General features: G+C 45.3%; 1 pseudogene across 1 annotated transcript; it reads left to right on the top strand.

Moving 5' to 3' along the window:
* Positions 1-5,636: 5,636 nt before the first annotated feature.
* LOC308515583 (cytoskeleton-associated protein 2-like) lies at positions 5,637-22,338 on the top strand (annotated as a pseudogene). The gene is made up of 3 exons: positions 5,637-6,323; positions 6,446-6,625; positions 22,253-22,338. The product of its transcript is annotated as a cytoskeleton-associated protein 2-like (transcript).
* Positions 22,339-22,561: the final 223 nt, after the last annotated feature.

The raw sequence follows: 22,561 nt of genomic DNA, 5'->3' as shown, positions 1-22,561 counted from the left end.
ACCCCCTCGGATAACTGCAGCCCTGGCCAACAGTTTGACCTTTTGAGACACCCCACCTCAAAATTAAGGAGTTCCTTCCTACTCAAAAATACAAAAATCACTAAGCTGCTCCCAAGTTCCTGATCCACAGACACCGTGAGATAATAAACATTGATTGTCATGTTAAGCCTCTAAATTTGGGGTTAATTTGTTATGTTAATAGATAATAAGGAATGGTCCTGTTAGCCCACCTCCCTGAATGGAAACCATATCAGCATCTAATCTTCAAGCCTACAGCTCCTAGAACAGTGATGGCGAACCTTTTGAGCTTGGCATGTTGGCATTTTGAAAAACCCTAACTTAACTCTGGTGCTGTGTCACATATAGAAATTTTTTGATATTTGCAACCATAGTAAAACAAAGATTTATATTTTTGATATTTATTTATTTATTTTTTGTGTTTTGTTTTTAATATATTTTTTATTGATTAAGATATTACATATGTGTCCTTATCCCCACGTTACCCTCTACCCCCCCTGCCCCAGCCCCGTCCCCCCCCCCCCCCGCTCATGCCCTCACCCCCCGTTGTCCGTGTCCATTGGTTAGGCCTATATGCTTGCATATAAGTCCTTTGGTTGATCTTTCCCCCTTACCCCCACCCTCCCCTACCTTCCCTCCAAGGCCGGACAGTCCAATCAATGCCTCTCCATCTCTGGATCAGTCCTTGTTCATCAGTTTATGTTGTTCATTATATTCCACAAATGAGTGAGATCATGTGGTATTTATCCGCTCTCCAGTTCCATCCATGCTGTGGCAAATGGTAAGAGTTCCTTTTTCTTCTTCCTCTTCTTAAAGAATACCTTTCAGCATTTCATATAATGCAGGTTTGGTGGTAATGAACTCCTTTAGCTTTTTCTTATCTGTGAAGCTCTTTATCTGACCTTCTATTCTGAATGATAGCTTTGCTGGATAAAGTAATCTTGGTTGTAGGTTCTTGGCATTCATCACTTTGAATATTTCTTGCCACTCTCTTCTGGCTTGCATGGTTTCTGTTGAGAAATCAGCTGACAGTCGTATGAGTACTCCCTTGTAGGTAACTGACTGTCTTTCTCTTGCTGCTTTTAAGATTCTCTGTGTTTTGCTCTTGGCATTTTAATTATGATGTGTCTTGGTGTGGTCCTCTTTGGGTTCCTTTTGCTTGGGATTCTCTGCACTTCCTGGACTTGTAAGTCTATTTCTTTGATCAGGTAGGGGAAGTTTTCTGTCATTAGTTCTTCAAATAGGTTTTCAAATAGGTTCTCTTCTTCTGGTACCCCTATAATTCTGATGTTGGTACACTTGAAGTTGTCCCAGAGGCTCCTTACACTATCTTCATATTTTTGGAATCTTTTTTCTTTTTCGGTTGGGTATTTTTTGTTTCTTTGTATTTCAAATCTTTGACTTGATTCTTGGGATCCTCTTGTCTGCTGTTGGATCTCTGTATATTATTCTTTATTTCAGTCAGTGTATGCTTAATTTCTAGTTGGTCTTTTTTCATATCCTCCAGGGTCTCACTAAATTTATCGGCGGTTTCCATAAAATTCTTGAAAAACCTTATAAACGTGGCCTTGAACTCTATATCCAGTCGTTTGCTTTCCTCCATTTCTGTCATTTGTGACCTGTTTTTTTGTCTCCGCATTTTTTATGCTTCCCTGTGTTGGTAGAGTGGTTTTGTGTGCTAGATGTCCTGTAGGGGCCAGTGGCTCAGCCTCCCCAGTTACCTGAGGTGGACACTCTTGGTGTACCCCCTTGTGGGCTTTGTGCACAGTCTTGTTGTAGTTATGCCTTGATTGTTGTAGGATCACTGGGAGGAATTGACCTCCAGGCCAATTGGCAGTGAGAATCAGCTGTGTCTGCAGTGGGAGAACTTCTGTGCTGAAGACGCCCTTTTGGGGAAAGACTTGCTTCAGTGGGGCTTTGGTGCTCACTGAGTCTGCGCCCTGAGTGTGTCCCTTATGGATCTGAGGAGTTGTAATCTGGATGGTCCCCCTCTGACCACTGGGTATACTGGCTCTTGGATCTAAGGAGGTGCTAATTTAGCCTCTCCCTGAGGCTACCCAGCAGGAGCTACGAAGAGAACTGCAGATTCCCCTTCCTTTTTTGGAGTTTGGAGGTGCCCTGATGAGGCCCAGCTGTGAAGCAATGCAAGCCGCTGTGGGACCTTGGGCCTTCTCTTGGAAGTTCTGGGTCTGTCTGGCCCAGCTGCAGTTTGTTAGGTAATTTCCAGGTTGCAAAGGGCCAGGACATTCATATGCAAAAGCCTCAGCCTGGGTGGGGCGGGGTCTCAGGGAATCAAAGGGCAGAGCAAGCAGCTATGGCTGGTCCTCAGCCCTGCCCTAAGGGGCCACGCGTCTCAGTGTCCCGGTAATTGCTGCAAGCACCTCTGAGGGAAAGCCGCTCTCAAGTTCAGAGTTCTGCCTGCTGCCAGACAGACCAGTTTCTCCCCGTAGGAGTCCTGGGTCCCCAGAGACTTCCTGGAACCGGAGTTCAGAGCAGTCGGGAGCTTGTGACTCCCTCCCGATTCAAAAAGACAGCCGTGTCCTCAGGTGCCAGCCCCTTTCCACGCACGCGCTCGAGCCTCCGTACCTTTGCACTTTACTTCCACAGCTCCTCTGAATCTCAGTGTGCTTTTCTCTTTCCTTCTAGTTGTAGAATTTCCACTCAGCCAGCCTTCCTGTAGTTCTGGATGATGTCCGTTTTGTCTTTTTGTTGTATTTTTGAAGTTGTTGTGGGAGGCAGCAATTTCCCGGTGTTTACCTATGCCGCCATCTTAGTTTCTCCTGATATTTATTTTATATATTTAAATGCCATTTAACAAAGAAAAATCAACCAAAAAAATGAGTTCGCGTGTCACCTCTGACACGCTTGTCATAGGTTCGCCATCACTGTCCTATAACCTCCACTCAGGTGACCACACCATTTTGCTTGGATTGAACTGTCTATGACTTCATCTCATCCTGAATATTCCTATCCTATCTGTTTGGTCCACAGTGGTACAGAAAACTTTAGGGCATATCTAAATCTGTGTGTCATAAGCCTATTCCTGACTCTACTATCCCAGTTTCAAGGAGGTGCATCTGCCACCACCTAGCATCACAGCATTGAGAGCTCATATTTTGACAATAAAAGTTGGAAGCATCTTTTCCAAAAATGTATGGCTAAGGTGTCCACAAAGTCTGATAAACGCTCAGTCTTACCATGGATAGCAAAGAACTCTCGACTTTCCTCTCCCAGCCTCCTCTTCCCTGTCTTCCATGGTTCCACAAAGGACATTGCCACCCATCCAGTGCCGGTACCAAACCTAAGCATCATTCTGGATTTCTCTCTCCTTCTCACACGACCAACAACCTTAGACTCCACCTCCAGAGCATACTATGTATTTGTTAACTACTCATCTCCATTCCCATCAGCCAGGACATTGCAAATAGCCTCCTGACTGTAACCCCTGTTGCCTCTCTCTGTAAACATTCACATACAGGTCTTCGTGTGACATATTTCATTTCTTCTGGGTAAACACTTAGAAGTGAGCTTGCTGAGTCATATGGTAAGTACCTGTTTAATTTTACAAGAAACTGCCAAACTATTTTCCATGTTGCACTCCCACCAGCAATCTACGAGAGTTCCACTGATTCCACATCCTCTTCAGCACTTGGGTATTGGGTTTTGCTTTTAAAGCCATTCTAGTAGGTGTGTGGCAGTCTTTTTGTTTTGTTTTGTTTTTTAATTGAGACAAACTTCACATAACCATGGAATGTACAGATCCTAGGTGTACAATTCAGTGAGTTTTGGTAAATGTGCACAGCCATGTAAAACATGTTTGTTACCCTACTATATTCCCTAGGAACCCCCTTCCAGTAAGTTGCTACCCTAAAGGGGGCCACTTCTGGTTGCTGTAACTATAGATAAGTCCTCCTTTTCCTTAAACCTCTAAAGCAGCTGTTCTCAACCACTTTGGGGGTCAAACGACCCTTTCACAGGGGTCGCCTAAGACCATCGGAAAACACATATATAATTACATATTGCTTTTGTGATTAATCACTATGCTTTAATTATGTTCAATTTGTAACAATGAAAATACATCCTGCATATTAGATATTTATATTACGATTCATAACTGTAGCAAAATTACAGTTATGAAGTAGCAACGAAAATAATTTTATGGTTGGGGGGTCACCACAACATGAGGAACTATATTAAAGGGTTGCAGCATTAGGAAGGTTGAGAACCACTGCTCTAAAGGAATAGCATAGTATATACTATTCTTTGTCTGGCTGGTAGCCTAGCCCTGGCCCTGGCCCTAGCCAAGAAGAGACAACAGTTCTGAAACTTAAGACAAAAATGGCTGATAAAGAAAATGTTCATAGACCTACATGGAGCAAAAATAGTGTAACAATGGGGAAAAATTGTATTCCATTAAAACCTTCTAATGAATTAACCAATTCAACTATAGCCACTGATACATATAACTTGAAGATAATAATCAAACTCTGCAGTTGTTACCAATTACAAATGATCACCAAGCTCAACATATGACATTAAGCCAGGCATTTCACATTAAAAACAATAATAAAAAGAAACAAACCAAAGCAAGATGCTAACATGCTCAAGAAACCTGTGCTTGGATCTTATCGTGGCCAATTGTTCAATCTAAGGTTAATTCATTTAGAAAACCTGTACAAGTCAAAGATGAGCATTCTGCAATAACAAAGAAACTTTCAACTCCTATCTCTAAGGCCACAAAACCTCAGCCTATAAACACCAGCAGTGTAACAGCAAAAAGTCACAGAGCCTCAAATATGATGACTATGACTAAATTTGTGAGGGCTACATCGCAGAAGGAACATGTTTTACGTCCTCCTATTAGAAGTCACCACAGTAGTACTCATAATACCCAGGACTCCCTGAAACAAGGCATTGCCAATGTTACAGTTTGGAAAGGGTCTCATGAGAAAGAATTACTACAATTAAATACAGTTTTATCTAGTGTCAAACCCATTTCTTCTCAGGAAGTAAAAAGAAATAAGACAGTATCAAGAAGCATCACATCTGAAATGATAGCCAGGCCTGCTTCATCTTCTAATATCAAACACAGAGAAAAGTCAAAAACCATTGACCAGTGCAGGCATACTATAGCGAAAGCAATTATTAACAATAGAAGGGCTCAGCCCAAAGAAACCATAGAATAAAGAAAAGCTCGTCTTGTTACAGAAAAACCGAAGAAGAACCAAGCAATGCTCTGAGAGTTTGGAGTTACATTTTATTCACCACGGTGGGCTTAGGGAAATGAATCCAAATTCTAAGCAAAGCTACGAGCAGAACTTCCCTTTTTATCGAAGAGCCAGCCCTTTGTGCACTTAGTGGTTATCTTGCTGGCGGCCTTGAAACTATACAGTTCTCAGTTCTCATGGCATTGGGCGTATCTAGTCTCTGGCCTACAAGGTCAGACAGCTAAGTTTATCTTCCTCATTATTCAAGCAGGCTAAAGCGGGCTAGAAAGCAAGGTTATTTTTTCAGAATAAGAGGCCGTCTAAAGAATAGCAGAGAATTCCAAACAGTAGTTTTACAAAATAGGGGTTTGCCTTCTCAGTCTGAGTGAGTGGAGAGCTAGCAAAGGAAAAATGTTGAAAAGGCCTCCTAGCTCAGTAATAACCCAGCCTGAACCTGAAGGACAGAATGAAAAACCAGTTGGGTCATTTTGGACTGCCATGGCAGAAGAAGATGAACAAAGATTATTTACTGAAAAGTAAACAAGACATTTTCTGAGTGCCTAAGCCTGATTAATGACGGATGCCCCAAAGAAGAAGTATTAAACACACTGAATGACTTGATTAAAAATATTCCAGATGCCAGAAAACTTGTTAAGTATTGGATAGGCCTTGCACGTGGCAAACCACTCACAAGTTCTATTGAAAATATTATCTCAGTCTTTGAGAAGGCCATTCAGGCAGGAGCTCAGCCTATTGAAGAAATGCGACATGCAATTGCGGATATTCTAACAATGAAGAGTCAAGAAAAAGTTAAATTTGGAGAAAATCTTGAGGAGGCTTGTGCAACCAAGGAAAAAATCCAAGAAGTCATCATTGAAGATATTGGTGTTAATCGAGAGTCAGGAAAACCTGAAATGGAAAATAAACACCTGGTATTTCAAGATTGTAAAAAAGAGCAAGTACACAAAACAAAAGATCAAACCAATGACATTAAAACCCCCAACACAGAAACTAGGGAGGGTTGCTTAATTAAATATAATGTGTCTACTACACCATACTTGCAAAGTGTAAAAAAGAAAATGCAGTTTGATGAAATAAATTCTACATTTAAAGAGCTCAAACCATTGCAACAAAAAAATAAAGATCCCTAAGAATAAACTTAACTAAGGAGGTAAAAGACCTGTACTTGGAAAACTATAGGACATTGAAAAAAGATATAGAAAAAAAAAATAAAGAGCTCAAGTTTCTAATACCAGTTAGACGTTCTCAGCGACTTCAAGACAAGACGTATAAATTGCCTGATATGTTAAAAGACCGTTATCCTTGTGTGTCTTCATGGGAACAGTTAACAGAGTTGGGGGATGAAACGGATGCTTTTACCTGCCGCCCTAATGCAGCATGTGCCGGATGTGTTTGGAGACTGGAACAACAGGAGAGAAATAAAGCTATGATAGGAAATAAGGATTTTATTATTCCTGGGGTGTTTGTTTGTTGTGGCGTCATACGTCTTAGTTCAGGAGTTGGCTAAGTTACCTAAGTATTCATGGGAGTAAACTCTTTTACAATATTCACATAATAGATGTTGCCTTCTGCTTGTCAGAAAGCTAGATCCTATATTGTCTATCTCAACAGATTAAGATTTTCTCTAAGGTAGCTACATTTTGTCAACTAGTTTACTATGTTCTTTTAGTATAATTAAGGTCATTCTATTTTCAGTGGTATTTCTAAAATAACTAATACTTAAACTTGTTTTGTAATATAAAAGCTTAACTGTTAAATAATGTCCCCTGAAACATGATAGTTACATACAATAAACAGTTCTCTTCTTCCCACACACATAAATATCATAATAAAATTATGTCTTTGAACTGATATTTAAATAGCATTTATCCTCTACCAGGTCCATGTTTTCAAATCAGTAAGATGGCCATTGTAAGAGCTTAGATGATTTTAAAACTGTAATATGAATGTGGTTGAAAATCACATGCTTGGGCTCATTTATGTTCATATATTCCATTTGTATAACAGTACCTTCCATTGTCTTCTCATGTTCTAGAGAGCAGGATTTTTATTCTTTTATAAACTGCCTAATATGTAAACAATAAATTAACATATCTACATAAAAAAAAAAGCCCTAGCCCTAAGCCCTAAGCCCTAAGCCCTAAGCGCTAAGCCCTAGCCCTGTGATCAGCAAACTGTGGCTCTCCAGCCACATGCAGCTCTGTGGCCACTTGAGTGTGGCTTTCCCACAAAATACCACGTGCGGGTGCACATGCACAGTGGGATTGTAACTTCGTGGCCCATGCGCAGAAGTCAGTATTTTGTGGAAGAGCCACACTTAAGGGGCCAAAGAGCCACATGTGGTTCACAAGCCGCAGTTTGCCGACCACTGCTAGCCCGCGCCCGCGCCCGAGCGCTAAGTAGAAATAACTGAGCTCCTTAGCGTTTGCTTGCTGCTTTTGCTTTAGGTCAGTGGTCGGCAAACTGCGGCTCGAGAGTCCATGCGGCTCTTTGGCCCCTTGAGTGCGGCTCTTCCACAAAATACCGACTTCTGCGCATCGGCCACGAAGTGTCAATCGCACTGTACGTGCGCGCCCGCACATGGTATTTTGTGGTATTTTGTGGAAGAGCCACACTCAAGGGGCCAAAGAGCCGCATGTGGCTCGTGAGCTGCAGTTTGCTGACCACGGCTTTAGGGCATAAGATAGTTCATTTCACAGTTTTCCTACTTCAAAGCTTGCTTTCAAACATGTTTTACCCATGTTTCTGAGGAAAATACATATTTTCACACAGTGAACCAGTATACACAAATATATACATATCTGAAACAAAATTTTACAAAATAGTATTGACTGGCCACAACACATGAATCATGCTAACATTTCCAGTCTATTTCTTCTGTTTTTTATGCCAGTAAAAACCCACTAAATTTATTTCACAATCTAACAGGTCAGGACCCACAGTTGAAAATCTCTGTTCTAGGGTAGATGTAAAATTCTACAAATCTCAAAAGAAATAAGTTAGGTTCCTCTTACCTTAAACTTTCAAAGACGGAGCAAGGAGAAAAAACTGTACTTAGGCAGCCCAGGTTCCAACAACCCACACAGCGCCAGGAAATGTGTTTAAGTACCTAGTCTGAGCCACATGTATAACTTCCACCTGTGCCTGCCCTGGCCTTGGTGGAAACAGAAAAGCTGTGGCCAATTTCATGATCCAGATCAGCTCTGACCAATGGAAGTTCTATCAAGAATGGAAGTGTTTGTACCTGTGCTGTTCAATGCAATCACCATCAGCCTCCTGGGATTACTGGTCATTTAAAACAGTGGTTCTCAACCTTGGCCGCACATCAGAATCACCTGGGAATCTTGTTAAAATCCTGATTCCTGGGCCTCATCTTCCAGAAATTCTGTTTCTTTGTTACTAATGACGAGGCCAGAAATCAGGATTTTAACAAGATTCCCAGGTGATTCTAATGTGCAGCCAAGGTTGAAAACCACTGATTTAAAATGTGGCTAGTGTGACTGAGAACCCGAGTTTTTTATTTTAACTAATTTAATTTAGGCTTAAATAGACACAAGTCTAGCGGCTTCCAAAGTGGGCAGAACAGGTCCAGATTCTCAAAGTATTTGCCACATCTCTGTAGTGTAGATTTCTGCCAGGCAAATTAACATTGAACATTCTGTCCTCCTGGTAACCTGAAAAGGTTGTTTACCTAGGATTCTACTTCTCTCCGTTTAGAACTCACGAAGGCAGGGATTGTGGAGTTTTCTTCCGAAACGGAAGGACATGCCTCCTCGACCACTCTGTTCTCCACAGCGAGAAGCTTGAGCTAACGCATGGGAAGGTCTTGCCCTTCTGGTCTACGTCTACTCCAGCCCAGGAGGCCCTCATTCGCCCCCTGACTCTCACACAGGCTGACGGCCCTGGGACACTTGACGTCTATGTTCCTCCGACCTTTCACCTGGTTTGCGCCTTTTAGCAACTTGGGGAAGAGCAAACACAAGCTACGGCAGTGGTTCTCAACCTTGGCTGCACATTAGAATCACCTGGGAAGCTTTTTAAAATCCTGATTTCTGGGCCTCATTCTGCTTCCCAGCCGTACCTATGGCCCCTTGTCCACATTATCTGGGGAAAGAACAAAGGGAGCTGAGTACCTTTTAGATTTACATCCCTCTCCTGTCATTCCTTTGTGGATCCCTGTCCTGGGGGGCCTAAGTCTTGTGTGGACGATAAGTGTGTCCCTGAAGACATGACATATGTGCTGAGACCGGCGGAAAGGATCTGAGTTCCTCAGAAGAGGAAGGCGAGGCAGGCGAAGGCCTTGCAGGCAGAGGGGACTGCTTAGGAGAGGAGAGGTGAGGGCTCTGAGAGTAGGTTGTGTGGGGAGAATGCACGATAGGGATGGGGAGTGGGGTGACTGGGAGGAACAGGCCAGGAGTAGCTGTTCTCAAGCAAAGCACATATTTTGTATTTTCCCAGACAACTTCCCAGACCAAGTGAGACCCAAGGCCCTTTCTAGAGGCCCCTCAAATGCATTCACTGGGGCCCTCAGGGGCCACATCTCGCCGCATGTCTTCATGGAAGTCCCACGGGGTATAAGTGGCTCCCTCATGCTTCCTCATCCAATGCTATGCTACTGTCCTCTCACGGGTTGGAAAATTAAAGCTTGACTTCTCTGAGCCTTCATCTCCTCACCTCTGAATGGAGGAAACAACGCTCACCTCTTCGAGTGCCCAAGAGCATTTATGTACATTGCCTGGTGGCAGCAGGAACTCATCCACGGTCATTTCTTTGTGGCCTGGGTTGAGGACTAGGAAGTGGTAAGAAATCAAACCCAGGTGTCCTGCCCATTAGCTCACACCTGCTCAGGGGCGTCACTCGACTGCCAGGCACACCCAGCCGACAAAGGACACCTCATAAGCCCAGCTGAGCTGCCACCATGTTTGCAATGTGAAGCTGGGAGGTATATGTCCCTCACCCTTCAACAGCCACCAACTTCAACAAACTCTGGCCCTGCCAGAAGGGATTCCCTTCCCAACCCGCACACTCCGCCTACAGGAGCATAGAGGGGAACCAGCCCAACTGGCAAGTCCAGGGAAAAAGATTACCCCAAGGGAGGCCTCAGCCATGACATAAATTGGGAGGGGAAAGTAATGAAAAGTGACACTAAAAAAAAATGGTTTTTTAAAGATGTTTTTACTTGTCTTAAAAAATAAATTACAAAGGCAAATCAGATAACCAAAGAATGCATGGTCTGTGAGGGAGAAAAGTAGGACATTGAGTTAGAAAAGGGAAGGGGCTGATCAAACACCACTTTGAAAATAGAGATGCTTCTAAATCAATGGGCCCTAATTATGTGTTTCCTGAGATATTGTTGCCAAACACACTCCTTTCACTAAGAATCAACTTACGACTGGAACCTTAAAACCTGACTTACTGTTTCCTCTGCACAAACTCCCTGGCTTATTGTTTCCTCTGCAAAAACCTGACTTACTGTTTCCTCTGCAAAAACTTCGTGCCTGGTTCCAGGGTCTATGGGCCGCATTCTGCCTCCCAGGAAGAGGAGGTGAAATGCATGGGCCCAAGTGGTGCCCCGCTTCCCTGCCCACCTCGACATAGAGTGTGAAAAAGCAAGTTGCCCAAGATACAGTGCAGGTAAGCCAGATACGCAATGACTCGGGCTCTGAAATGTGTTTTTCTTCAATGTCTGTCTGATCCATCCCACACACAGCATTCACAGGTATTTGTTCATGAAGGCGCACACACTACGTCCCTGCTTCCGTGACTTCCCAGGCCGCCCAGGAGGAACCCACACTCTACCAGGTGCTACGAGGCCCTGCCCGGCCTGTCTCTGAGCCACCTCACCTCACTCATGTTGTGTCTCTCTTCACCGTGACTGTGCCGCAGCCGTGTTTGCTTTCTGACAGTCTGTAAGTGACATTCTCTTCTGTGGCACCAGCTCACCGTCTATGCAGAGGTTACTCCCTCTGCCTGGGATCTCTTCCCTCGACTCTGCCTAGTGGTGCACAGGCCAAATGTCAGATCACTGTCTCTTTTTACAGAGTCCTTCCCTATGTCCTGATCCAAATTAGGTCCACCCCTACTATATGCACACAATAGTTCAGTCTCCTATTGACACATTAGAATGTATGGAGTGCCCAGCCGGCGTAGCTCAGTGATTGAGGGTCGACCTGTGAACCAGGAGGTCACAGCTCAATTCCCGGTCAGGGCACATGCTCAATCCCCAGTGTGGGTTGTGCAGGAGGCAGCCGATCAGTGATTCTCTCTCATCATTGATGTTTCTATCCCTCTCTCCCTCTCCCTTCCTCTCTGAAATTAATAAAAATACATATTTTTAAAAAATGTGTGGAGTTGTTTAATGTCTATTAGATGGGAGCACTGACCACATGTATTTTATGTGCATTGTATACCAAGAATGTAGCATCGCTCCTGGCTCAGCACAGTGAGTGACAAGTGGTTTGGAGAATCAATGAATGGCTGGCCTGAAGAGAGCTGCCAGATTATTTACTGCAGCAGCTGGAGCTGAAAGAGTAAAGGTAACTTCTGATCAAAATCGCCTCACAGTGAGATAGCAGAGTATTAAAGGTACCTAAGACCAATTGAATGAGAGGCAAATGGTAGGTTAGCAGAGTATCTTCTCCTTCTGGCCAAGGAACTGGGTTAAAGGGCCACTGGCTTGAAAAGCGAGAAAGAACTTTGAGGAAAATAAGGTTAACTTTTCAAAACAAGGAAGCCTCTAATCAGAAGCCTCCTGGGGAAGCTGGCCACTCAGATACCTAGTCATACAGTCACTTGTGGAAACGCAGAATTTAAAGTGGACACTTGAAAGGGAAGCAGCTGGACCCTGCAGCCCCTTGCTCACATGGTGTAGTGTTTTCCAGTGTTATCCTGAGAAGCGCAGCTGTTCCCATAACTCAAGGCATCTTCCAGTCATTCCTTTGGCTTTCTACTGATTATCAGATATTCTCATAAAGGCATTGCATGTCAAGCCATGGCTATTTACGAAAGCCAGGACACTTCCAGGGAAGAGTAGACAGAGAAACCATGACTCATGTCTGTCTCCCTCCCCTGAACCACCACTGGCAGCGCCTTCAAGGCAGAAACTGGATGCTGCGTGTCCTGTTTTCCTGGAGCCCAGAGCAGTGCTGAGCACAGAGCTAATGAGCAACCAAGGCACTGAATGTACACATGCGTAATGGGTGGATGAGAGTGTGTGACCTCGCCAACCCTCGGTTTCCTTATGGCCAAGTGATTCGTGGAGTTTTCTTTTCACTAAAATGAAGTTGTCCCTCCAGGCATTCATTTAAGAAGATGCTATGCTTTTAACCAGACACACCTGTGCTCAGAACCCGTGAGGACATTCCTTACAATCACCAGAGCCCGGCTCTCTCTCTTTTTTCTTTTTAATCCTCACCTGAGGATATTTTTCCATTGATTTTTGGCTCAGTGGATAGAGTGTCGGCCTGCGGACTGAAGGGTCCCAGGTTCAATTCCAGTCAAGGGCATGTACTCTAGGAGAGTCTTTCTAATTACCTTTTCCTGTCTGTGCGAGGTACCCTCCCCTGGGGCCCAGTGCTATCCTGTGCTTATCTCTGTCATGGTTCTAGTCATATTGGATGGAAATAATCACTCTGATCCTCTTTTCTAATCAGATTGTGGACTCCTCAAGGACAGGAAGGTCTCTTATTCAATTTTTTAAAAATATATTTTTTATTGATTTCAGAGAAGAAGGGAGAGAGAGAGAGAGATAGAAACATCAGTGATAAGAATCATTGATTGGCTGCCTCCTGCATGCCCTCTACTGGGGATCGAGCCTGCAACCCAGGCATGTGGGTTTCACTCCCCTATCTATTCTTAAGCACCTTTAATATTTTAAATATATATTTTTCTTATTCAAATATAAGAGAAGTTGGCCCTGGCTGGTGTGGCTCAGTTGGTTGGGAATCATCCCATGCACCTAAAGGTTGATGGTTCAATTCCCTATCAGGGCACATGCCCCTGTTGTGGGTTCAATCCCTGGTTGGGGGTGTGCAGGAGGCAGTTGATCGATGTTTCACTGCCACATCAATGTCTCTCTCTTTCTCTCTCTCTCTCTTTTTCTCCCTTTCATGCTAAAAATCAATAAAATATCGTGTGGTTTTTTTTTTTTTTTAAATAAGAGAAGTTGCAAAAACTTTAGATCGAACATCCCTAACATGAGAGCATCCCTAACATGAGTTTCAGGGAGTGCTAGTTCCTCAAGTTGCCTTGGGATAAAAGTTTACAGTTCAAGTTTGGGAAGCTCGAATTTCTTTATTACCTCTTGAAGAGCCATGATCAACATTAACATATTAAAACTCTTAAATTCCTGTAACAAAGAAAACATGTTTAACTACAGTTAAATGAAGATTTTCCAAATTTATTTTATCATATATTTTAGTTTTTCTCTCAAAGGTGACTTAAGATAAGGACTTGAGTACAGTTAGTTTGTTGAGAGACAATTTCAGAAAACGAAAGTGAGGGGCTGGGAAAAGTGAGGCAAGTTAGGAAAGAAAGACAATCCAGAGGTATTAATGAACTCATTACCGCTATAAACAATCGGGATTTAGTTTTGCTAAGAACTCTAAAGATTCATGTAGAATGCACCACAGAGTTGTCGAGCTTGAGGATAAGAAAGATTCAGCATTCATCTACTGACTCGCATCCCTTATTGTTTGGGAGTTGCTCTAAGGCAGTGGTCTGCAAACCACGGCTCGAGAGCCACATATGGCTCTTTGGCCCCTTGAGTGTGGCTCTGCCACAAAATACCACGTGCAGGTGTCCATGTACAGTGCGATTGAAACTTCGTGGCCCATGTGCAGAAGTCAGTTTTCGGCCTGGGCGAGTCTATTTTGAAGAAGTGGCGTTAGAAGAAGTGGGGGGTGTTGGTCGGTTGGGCAGGCGGCCGCGGGATATGCAGCACGACGGGAGGTACACTGTTTTGAGGTACATTTGTTGAGGTCGACCCCTTCCAACTCTCCCATCCACACTCGTCTATCTGAAACAAGTATACAAGACGAGTGTGGACGGGAGAGTTGGAAGGGGTCGACCTCAGGGAACGTACCTCAATCAGACTGAGGACGTTTTTAGCAAAGGCCAGCTTAGGAGTCCCTAATTAAGTTAATAACAATGTACCTACCTATATAGTTTAAGTTTAAAAAATTTGGCTCTCAAAAGAAATTTCAATTGTAGTACCGATCGGCAAACTCATTAGTTAACAGAGCCAAATATCAACAGTACCAGGGAGGGTTTGACCTCCAGGCCAAGTGGCTATGAGAATCAGCTGTGTCAGCAGTGAGAGAACTTCTGTTCTCTAGGGAGGTGCTAATCTAGCCTTTGCCTGAGGCTATCCGGCAAATGCCTCTGTGCGGGGCTTGGGCGGGGCGGGTCGCACAGGATCAACAGGGTGGGCCGGAGAGAGCAGTTATGGCGGCTCTCAGTCCTGTCCCCAGGGGCTCTGCCTCTCTGAGTCCCAGCAACGGCTGCAAACCTCGGAGAGAAAGCTGCACTCGCTCTGACCGAAGCCAGACAGTCCCGCTTCTCCCGTTTGAGTCTGGGTCCCTAAAGACTCGCCTGTATCTGGAGCTCAGAGTCTGCGACTCCCTCCCGATTGAAAAAGCCAACCGTGCCCTCCGCCGCCAGCCTGCTCCGTGCACTCTGCACCTCAGAATTTGACTTCAGCACTGCGCCTCCTCTGAGTGTCCGTATGCGTTTCTCTTTCCTCCTAGTTGTAGGACTTCCACTCAGCCAGCGTTCCTGTGGTTCTGGGTGATGTCCGTTCCGTCTTTCAGTTTCACTTTTGAAGTACTTGTTCAAGGCAGCAAACTCCGGCGTTAACCTATGCCGCCATCTTGGTTCTCCAAGAATCATGTTGTTGTTAACAAAACTTTAGCCCTGACCGGTTTGGCTCAGTGGATAGAGCATCGGCTTGCGGACTGAAGGGTCCCAGGTTCGATTCCAGTCAAGGGCATGTACCTTGGTTGTGGGCACATCCCCAGTAGGGGGTGTGCAGGAGGCAGCTGATTGATGTTTCTCTCTCATCAATGTTTCTAACTCTCTATCCCTCTCTCTTCCTCTCTGGAAAAAAAAAAAATCAATAAAATATATTTAAAGACAAAACAAAACAAAAATTTTATAGATAGTCTAGAATACCCTCTGCCTGCTATAGTCTATTTTTAGAAGCCAAGCTCAGGAATCTGCGAGGAGCTTGCTTAAGCTCAGCATGTACAGGGAGAGGAAAAGGCTCCAGACTATAATGTTAGGAGGTTTGGAGGCCAGTCCAGAGGCTCTGCCACTAAATCACTGTTCAACTTCAGAAAGTTATCAAACCTCTTTCGGTCTAAGTCATCTAAGACTCTGAGAGATCAGAGTCTGCAATTAATATGGTTATTCTGGCTCTAAGGTGCTAACATCTAACTTTACTATTCCCAGTGGAACTTGAGGTGTCCCTCTTAGAAGCCCTGTTCTTTGTTTAAAAATTTCCCTGAAAGAGACCCATTTATGTTCATTTACATATTCATTCATTCATCCATTCATTCATCAAAGTTTTATGGAACGCCCTTGGCACCAGGCTCTGCTCTAGACATCAGAGGTGCGGAGATGAATCAGGCCCACTGTTTGGTCTCTAAGTTCATGATCTATTGGAGGAGACAGACCGAGACGCAGATAATGATAAAACCTGTGGGAAGTTGTCCCAATTACAAAAAAGAGTGTACAAAGGAGGTATACAAAGATGCTGCACCAGGCCAGGGAGGAAGTGGCAGAGAAGAGAGAACAGCATGAGTTCAGCTGCAGGCCTATGGGATATGCAGGAGGAAGCAACCAGGAGCCCATTGGGTAGCGGGGTCTGAGGCTGGGGGAGCTGTAGGTTCAGGATGTGGGTTGGGGTCATTCACAGCAGATGATCACTGAAGCCCGGAGCACACATGCTATTGTGATTTCCCTTCCGCACGCTGTCCCCGAACCCCCCGTGGCCTGACCGCACTGGGTGGTCACACACACCCTCCTTTCCCAGGAAGGGTCCTGCGGGGATTGACCTAAGCTGGGTGCAACAGTGAACATGTGGGCTCGATAGGGACAAACGTGCCGCACCAATTCCGTTTTATGGCCTTGTCTGCTGCGGGAACACGCAGCGAGGGCACCAGGTCATCCTCGGTGCAGCCGGGACATAAATCAGCCAGCGGCCTGCTTCCTGAGGCCCCGCCGAGGAGGACGGGGCCTGCCCAGCCCTAACTGGGATCAATTACAGGCCATTCCCCTGCCGGCCCGAGTTTCCTTCCACAGACTCATCCAGGCCTGGCCCCAGGAGACCCTGCAGAGAAGCAGCTCTTAGGTTGTGTCTATGACAAGATGCAGAGCTCTGACCTGGACAGGGCGAAGGAGAGATTGCTATTTGAAGAAGGTAATGCTGATGATAATGAAGCAACAACATCTTCCTTTATTGGATGCACTGGAACAGGCACTGTGATGAGCGCTTATACATATTCTTTCATTTTAACCTCACAATAACTTTCTGAAGTAGGGTCTATTGCCGACCTCATTTTACAGATTAGGAAAACAAGACTCAGGAGATGGAGTGATTTGCTCATGGCCACCCACTGAGGAAGCGTTGGGGCCCTGAATTCAAACCCAAGTCTGCCTGCCCCAAAAGATGAGTTCTAAAGAATGGCAAAGAGACAGCCTATTTTTTACAGTCAAACAGGCTTGGATTCAAATCTTGGCTCTTCCATGTCCTCACTATGTGATCTGAAGCCTTGGTTCTCTCATCTATGAAATGGGGAAAACAGAATACACCTTGTGACAAGTTAGGAATAACATATAGAGAGTATCTACAAGGCTCACCGAGTGGTAGTGTTATTATCATCGCCTTTGCCTCTGACCTTTGCTCACCACATTCTAGCAGATGGAGGAGTGCGTGCACAGGCTCACTGAGGCAGCACATTGTGAGGCCTGAAAGTGATCTGATACGGTTGAAAGTGAAGTGAGGGGCAAAATAACTGAGAATTGAGGTTCAAAAAGCAGACAGAGGCGGGAACATGCAGGGTTGCCTTGGAAACCATTATAAAGATTTAGGGCTTTATTCTGAGATCAATTAGAAGCCACCTATAATAATAATAATAAAAGCCTAATATGCGAATTAGACAGGACAGCTGAACGACCTTCCGGACATCATTCCGGATGTCCTTCCGGACGAAGCCATGGTGGTGGGGGCCAAGGCAGAGGTTAGGGGTGATCAGGCAGGCAGGCAAAGTGGTTAGGGGCAATCAGGCAGTCAGGCAGAGATGGTTAGGGGTGATCAGGCAGGCAGGCAGAGGTGGTTATGGGTGATTAGGCAGGCAGGCAGGTGAGTGGTTAGATTGTGAGGGGGATGTCCCGGATTTCAAGAGGGTGCAGGCCGGACCGGGCCTCTAGTTGAATAATAATAAAAAGGTAGAGGAGTGATATATTTGATTTTTGCTTCTCAGAGAGATGCTTTAGGCTGCCCATCTTTTTTCCCCTAGTGCCCCAGGGCATACAACGGGGCCTAGGACATAGGTGTTCAAAAAATATTTGTGGAATAGGTTTGCCCAAAGTTACTGTTTTATCCAGGCCTGCCTGATTACGGGAACACCTCTTGCTAGCCCAGGGAAAGGAATGCATTTTAGGGATAATTGGAGATGCTGTCTATGGAAAGCCAAGAACAGAGGCTAGAATAGGAGATAATTCTAGATCCAGATGGCCTCATGTCTCCATCAGCTGCCATGCACAGGTGCAAGCTGTCTGCATCACACGTACCCACTTCTTTCCTACCTGCTGGCCTCTCTCCTTCTCAGTTTTGGTTTCCCAGCATGTTGGTTTCCAACATGGCCCATTGTAGTCTCACTGGCTCTTTCTACATTGTGAACTTTCCATCTTAGCTCCTTTTGATAAATGGCCAATTACTTGTTTCTTAGTTCAAAGTATAAGAGAGAGACTCTGATCGGCCTAAGCTTATCTTTTTTACAGGATGAATCTGAATAAAATGCATGAATACCTGAATAAAATCAGGATCCTGTGCAATAAAAAGAAAGGAGGAGAGTTGTTGGGTAGGCAGTCAATAATAGCCACTGCATTACACAAATACTTGTTTAGTCACAAGTTATGATACGTGCTTTGAAGGAGAAGTACAGGGGTTAAGAGAGTGTAACAGAAGGGTCAGGATTGAGCGTAGGGTAAATTTTAAAAGGCCTATGAATTACCTGTGCTTGAGTCAATGACATAATACTTAGAGTACAGGTTAAACTGCCATAACGAAAAGTCCCAAAATACAAAAGCTTATACGAGTTATGTTGACTTTTTTCTCACGTGAAAAGCCCACATGTGAGGAGTCCATGTCTAGCAGGATCAGCTCTGTTCCAAGGAGCTGTCTGCGTCCCAAATTGGTGGGCCTATATTACTGTCTTCAAACGAGCTTCCCATTTTTAGGTCCACAGCACCAAGGGTAAGACCAAGAAGTTGCTGCATCATTTCTGCTCACATCCTATTGGCAAGAACTCACTGTGCCACACCTAGTTGCAGGGGAGGCTGGGGAAAGGGGAGTCCAGCGGGGCAGTCCCGTTTTCTGTTACAACTCTGGAGGGTGTTAAAGGAAGAAAGAGGGAAAGGAGCTCACGGAGGGCAAGTCAAAGGCCCTGCTTCGGGTGCAGAGTGCGTGGGTGCAGAGATGCAGGACTTGGGGGAAGAGATGCAGGACAGAAGTGGGGTTAGGTAGTTCGATGCAGCAGGGAAATCCAGTAAGAGGAGGACAAAAGGTGCCTGTTGGCTTTGGCATTTTAAGAGTTCCTGTGGTCCCAGAAGGGCAGGAGTCAAATTGTGGGTTGAGGATTACAAGTGAGGATATGGAGCCAGACTGTAAGACAACACTTTTAGTGACTTGGAGGAGAAGGGAACGAAAGAGGAAGAACTAGCCAAATCTAGAACAAAAGAGTTGGCTATGTTTCAGTTGGTAGAACTTTGAGGATATATACAGGAAGGAGGACTATTTTAGTAGAGGAGAGTTTGAGGATGTAGGAAAGAGGAATTAGTACCCAGTACTAGGGAGAGACAGCTCTCAGGGGAGATGGGTGTGGGGACCAAGAGCAAAGATGCTCTGGAGATGAACCTTGAACAGAAAGGGAAACACCACTCCTGAGGTGAGAGAAAGGCCGTAAGGATGAATGGTGAAGTGGTTATAGTTGTGGGCGTGGGATGGGGTGAGGCATCAAGCAGTTCCTGTCCGATGGCTCAGGGAACCTGGGGAAAAGGGTTCCTGGCACAGAAGAGGGATGGGCAAATCAGAAAAGAAGGCGTCTCTGCACCACGTTTAGATTAAGCCAGGTTCTGGGTCACTTGGCTCGTCCCAGTACAGCCACCTGGAGCCACCTGGCTTTTCCTCTCACAGGCCGGGCACACTCTCTCCTCAGGGCCTTTGCGCTTGTTCTTCCTCCTGCCTGAGCGCTCTTCTCCAGAGCTGCAGCTTCTCTCGCGTGTTCTCCAGGCTTCTGCTCACATGTCACCTCATTAGAAAGGTCTTCCGGGACCACCCTACTTAAAATTGCAACTCCATCCCCACTCCTTGTTCTTTGCAATCTCATTCATTACTTTATTTTCTCCATAGAACTCATTATCATAAGACATATTACATATTCACTTACAATCGTCTTTTCTCTCTCATTACAATTAAGTTCCACTGCTCAGAGATTTTATGTTTTGTTTACTGCTCATTCCCTACCACTCGCAAGCATGTCAGACTTGTGGTTGGCGTGTGGCCCGTCGGCCACGAGTGTGACATGCTTGAACAATGCCTGCGCATAGTAGGCTATCGTTTGTTGGGCGAATAAATGAAAACTTCCATTTGTGCTTTTGTGCTTTGCAGCTCTGGTAGTATAGCTTGTATTGTTTCACCTCGGTGCTTACTTTTACTTAATGATTTAGTCTTAAATTCTATTTTGTTTTCTTCCTCTTCCTTCTTTTTCCTCTTCTTCTTAACAATGCTATCGTCTTTCTTTCTTTCTTTCTTTCTTTTTTTTTTGCATTGTTGGAAAAACTGCAAAGTGTTTTGTTTTGTTTTAGGTTCAAAGCCATATTATCTTCTAAGAAAAGAGGATGGGAGAGCAGACCCTCTAAATGGCCTAGGACAATTGTTTGTGTCAGGCAGAAAGTTCCTAAAGTGGTGACCCATCTGCAAAGCCATTAGTTTTGTAGCACATTAACTCATGATTAATAAAAAGACAGACACACACATATCTACAAAACAAACAACCTCCCAACACACAGACACACACAGACACACACACACACACACACACACACACACGCACAAAGAAGAGAATCAGGAGTGCCTTTCAGGTTTGCAGAGTGAGCGATTAAGTGGATAAGTGTCATGCTATGTACTGCAATGTCCCCTGATATTGAGAAGCTGGAGGGGAGTGGGTTGGGGTGGGTATAGCAGGGCACAAAATTAGGAGTTTGTTTGGTCTCATGTAGGGAGTGGCTATGGGGTCAAGCCTTATACTGACCAGTGGCAGAGCCACATACAAGTCACAGCTTAGAGGGCAGAGACCTTCTAGCACAATTAAGCTTGACCTTATAGTCCTCCCTTGTTCGTAGGTAGCTAAGAGATGTGGGCTGCGGGAGGTGCAGCAAGTACTGCCAAACCAAAGCAGAAAATGGCAACAATAGGAAAGAAGCGGATTTGAAATTTGCAAGAACACTGTAAACATCTTGCCCTTGTTTTGCTTTGTGTGATCTGACTATAAATAAAGTTTCGGCTTACAGCTGTGTCACTGTTTCCTCATCCAGGCACAGTGATCCTACCTGGCCCCAACTGTATTCTCTTGTCTGTCTTCTTTAATCCTTCACCGCCCCTCCTCAGGTTCACCCCTGGCTGTGCTGGACATGGTTCGGTCTCAGTTAAGTTTCAATTGCCGGTTTGGCCTCCACATGAAGACAACAAATAGGCAGTTGGATATAAGTGTGGAGCTTAGGGGAGAAGTCAGTGGTGGAGATATTGATTTGTAAAGTCATTGGCAGACGGGTGGTATGTAAAAGCCATGCGACCAATGAGGTCACCCAGGGAGGGAATGCAGTCCTGAGACGGGAGCCCGGGGTTCCCTGGGAACATGGCTTTGTTAGACAGAGTTGAATGAGAGGGAGTCTGGGAGGGGAGGCCCTGTCGAGGTCCACACCAGGGATCTAGTAGGGCAGACAGAGGAGACAAGTGACAACCACAGACAGGAAGAACGTGTAAGAATTCTCAGAGATCCTTGGGTAAAGGAAACCTGGTAAGAGGATTTCCTGAAGTCTTGGAGATTGAGGGTTCAGATTAGGGCTGCATATGCATTAAAGGGAAGTGTGGTCTGCTAGCAGGAGGAACAAGGCACATCCGGGTCACTCCTCTTTTCATGGGTTTGTTTCCCCCCACCTCCCACCAGCCTCCCAAGGGCAGCGACTGCCTCCTTGGCCTTGGTACCCTGTGCAGCTCGGAATAACTGTGCATGAGCGAGGGAATAGAGCGAGTATCTAATAGGCCTTGTACACATTGTTATAAATAAATAAAAAGAGTCTAGATAATACAATCTGCAGGCCAAAAGGAAAGGGAACACGGAGAAACCAGGACCAAATGGCTCCTAACAACCCAACCGGCAAGCCCTTTCAGGGGATATAACAGCTGCTACGCTGAGCAAGAGAACATTTTGCTTCTCTCCCTGATCTGTGGAGAAAGCCATTCGCCCCCAAGCAGAGCATCCCAGCAAGCTCACGACATAGACGGGAACCATATGGAAAGGGATTTCTCAGAAGTCCCCAAGGAGGGAAGATGCTGGCTTCTTCTTCCCTCTGAGCTCCCTGGTGGGGGTAGAGAAAGAGCATCAAAGCCAGCAGGGAAGGAGGGACCTACAGCAGATGCGGTGGGTGGTGGGAGTGGGTGGAAGAGGGTACACGTGACTAGAGCAGGGAGGGATGGATCTTCTGCACCCCTCCTCCCCCCAAAGCTGGCCTGGTGCTCCCTTGGGATGGGGTGGCCATCGTCAGCCATGAGAACGTAGAAGCAGAGATGGCGGTTCGGGGGGAACGCTGAAGCAGAGGTGGGAGACAGGAGCGACTGGCAGGTCTCTAACTGCTCCACTCCTCAGTCCTTCCCCAGGCCCAGCTGGCTGAGGGTTCCAGGAGATTCCTCCCAACAGATAGTACCTGGGGGAGTCTGAGTTGATTTCTGTTCCTCATCACAGACACAGCCTCAGCGAAGACAATGGAGAAGCCGGGGCCACTGTTGGGGCCACCTCTTTCACTTCCCCAGAAGG

This window comes from Myotis nattereri, assembly GCF_964212035.1.
Source record: "Myotis nattereri genome assembly, chromosome: 3".
NCBI classification, from domain to species: Eukaryota; Metazoa; Chordata; class Mammalia; order Chiroptera; family Vespertilionidae; genus Myotis; species Myotis nattereri.
Note: the sequence above shows the minus strand (reverse complement) of the source record. Positions and strands in the feature narration are given on the sequence as shown.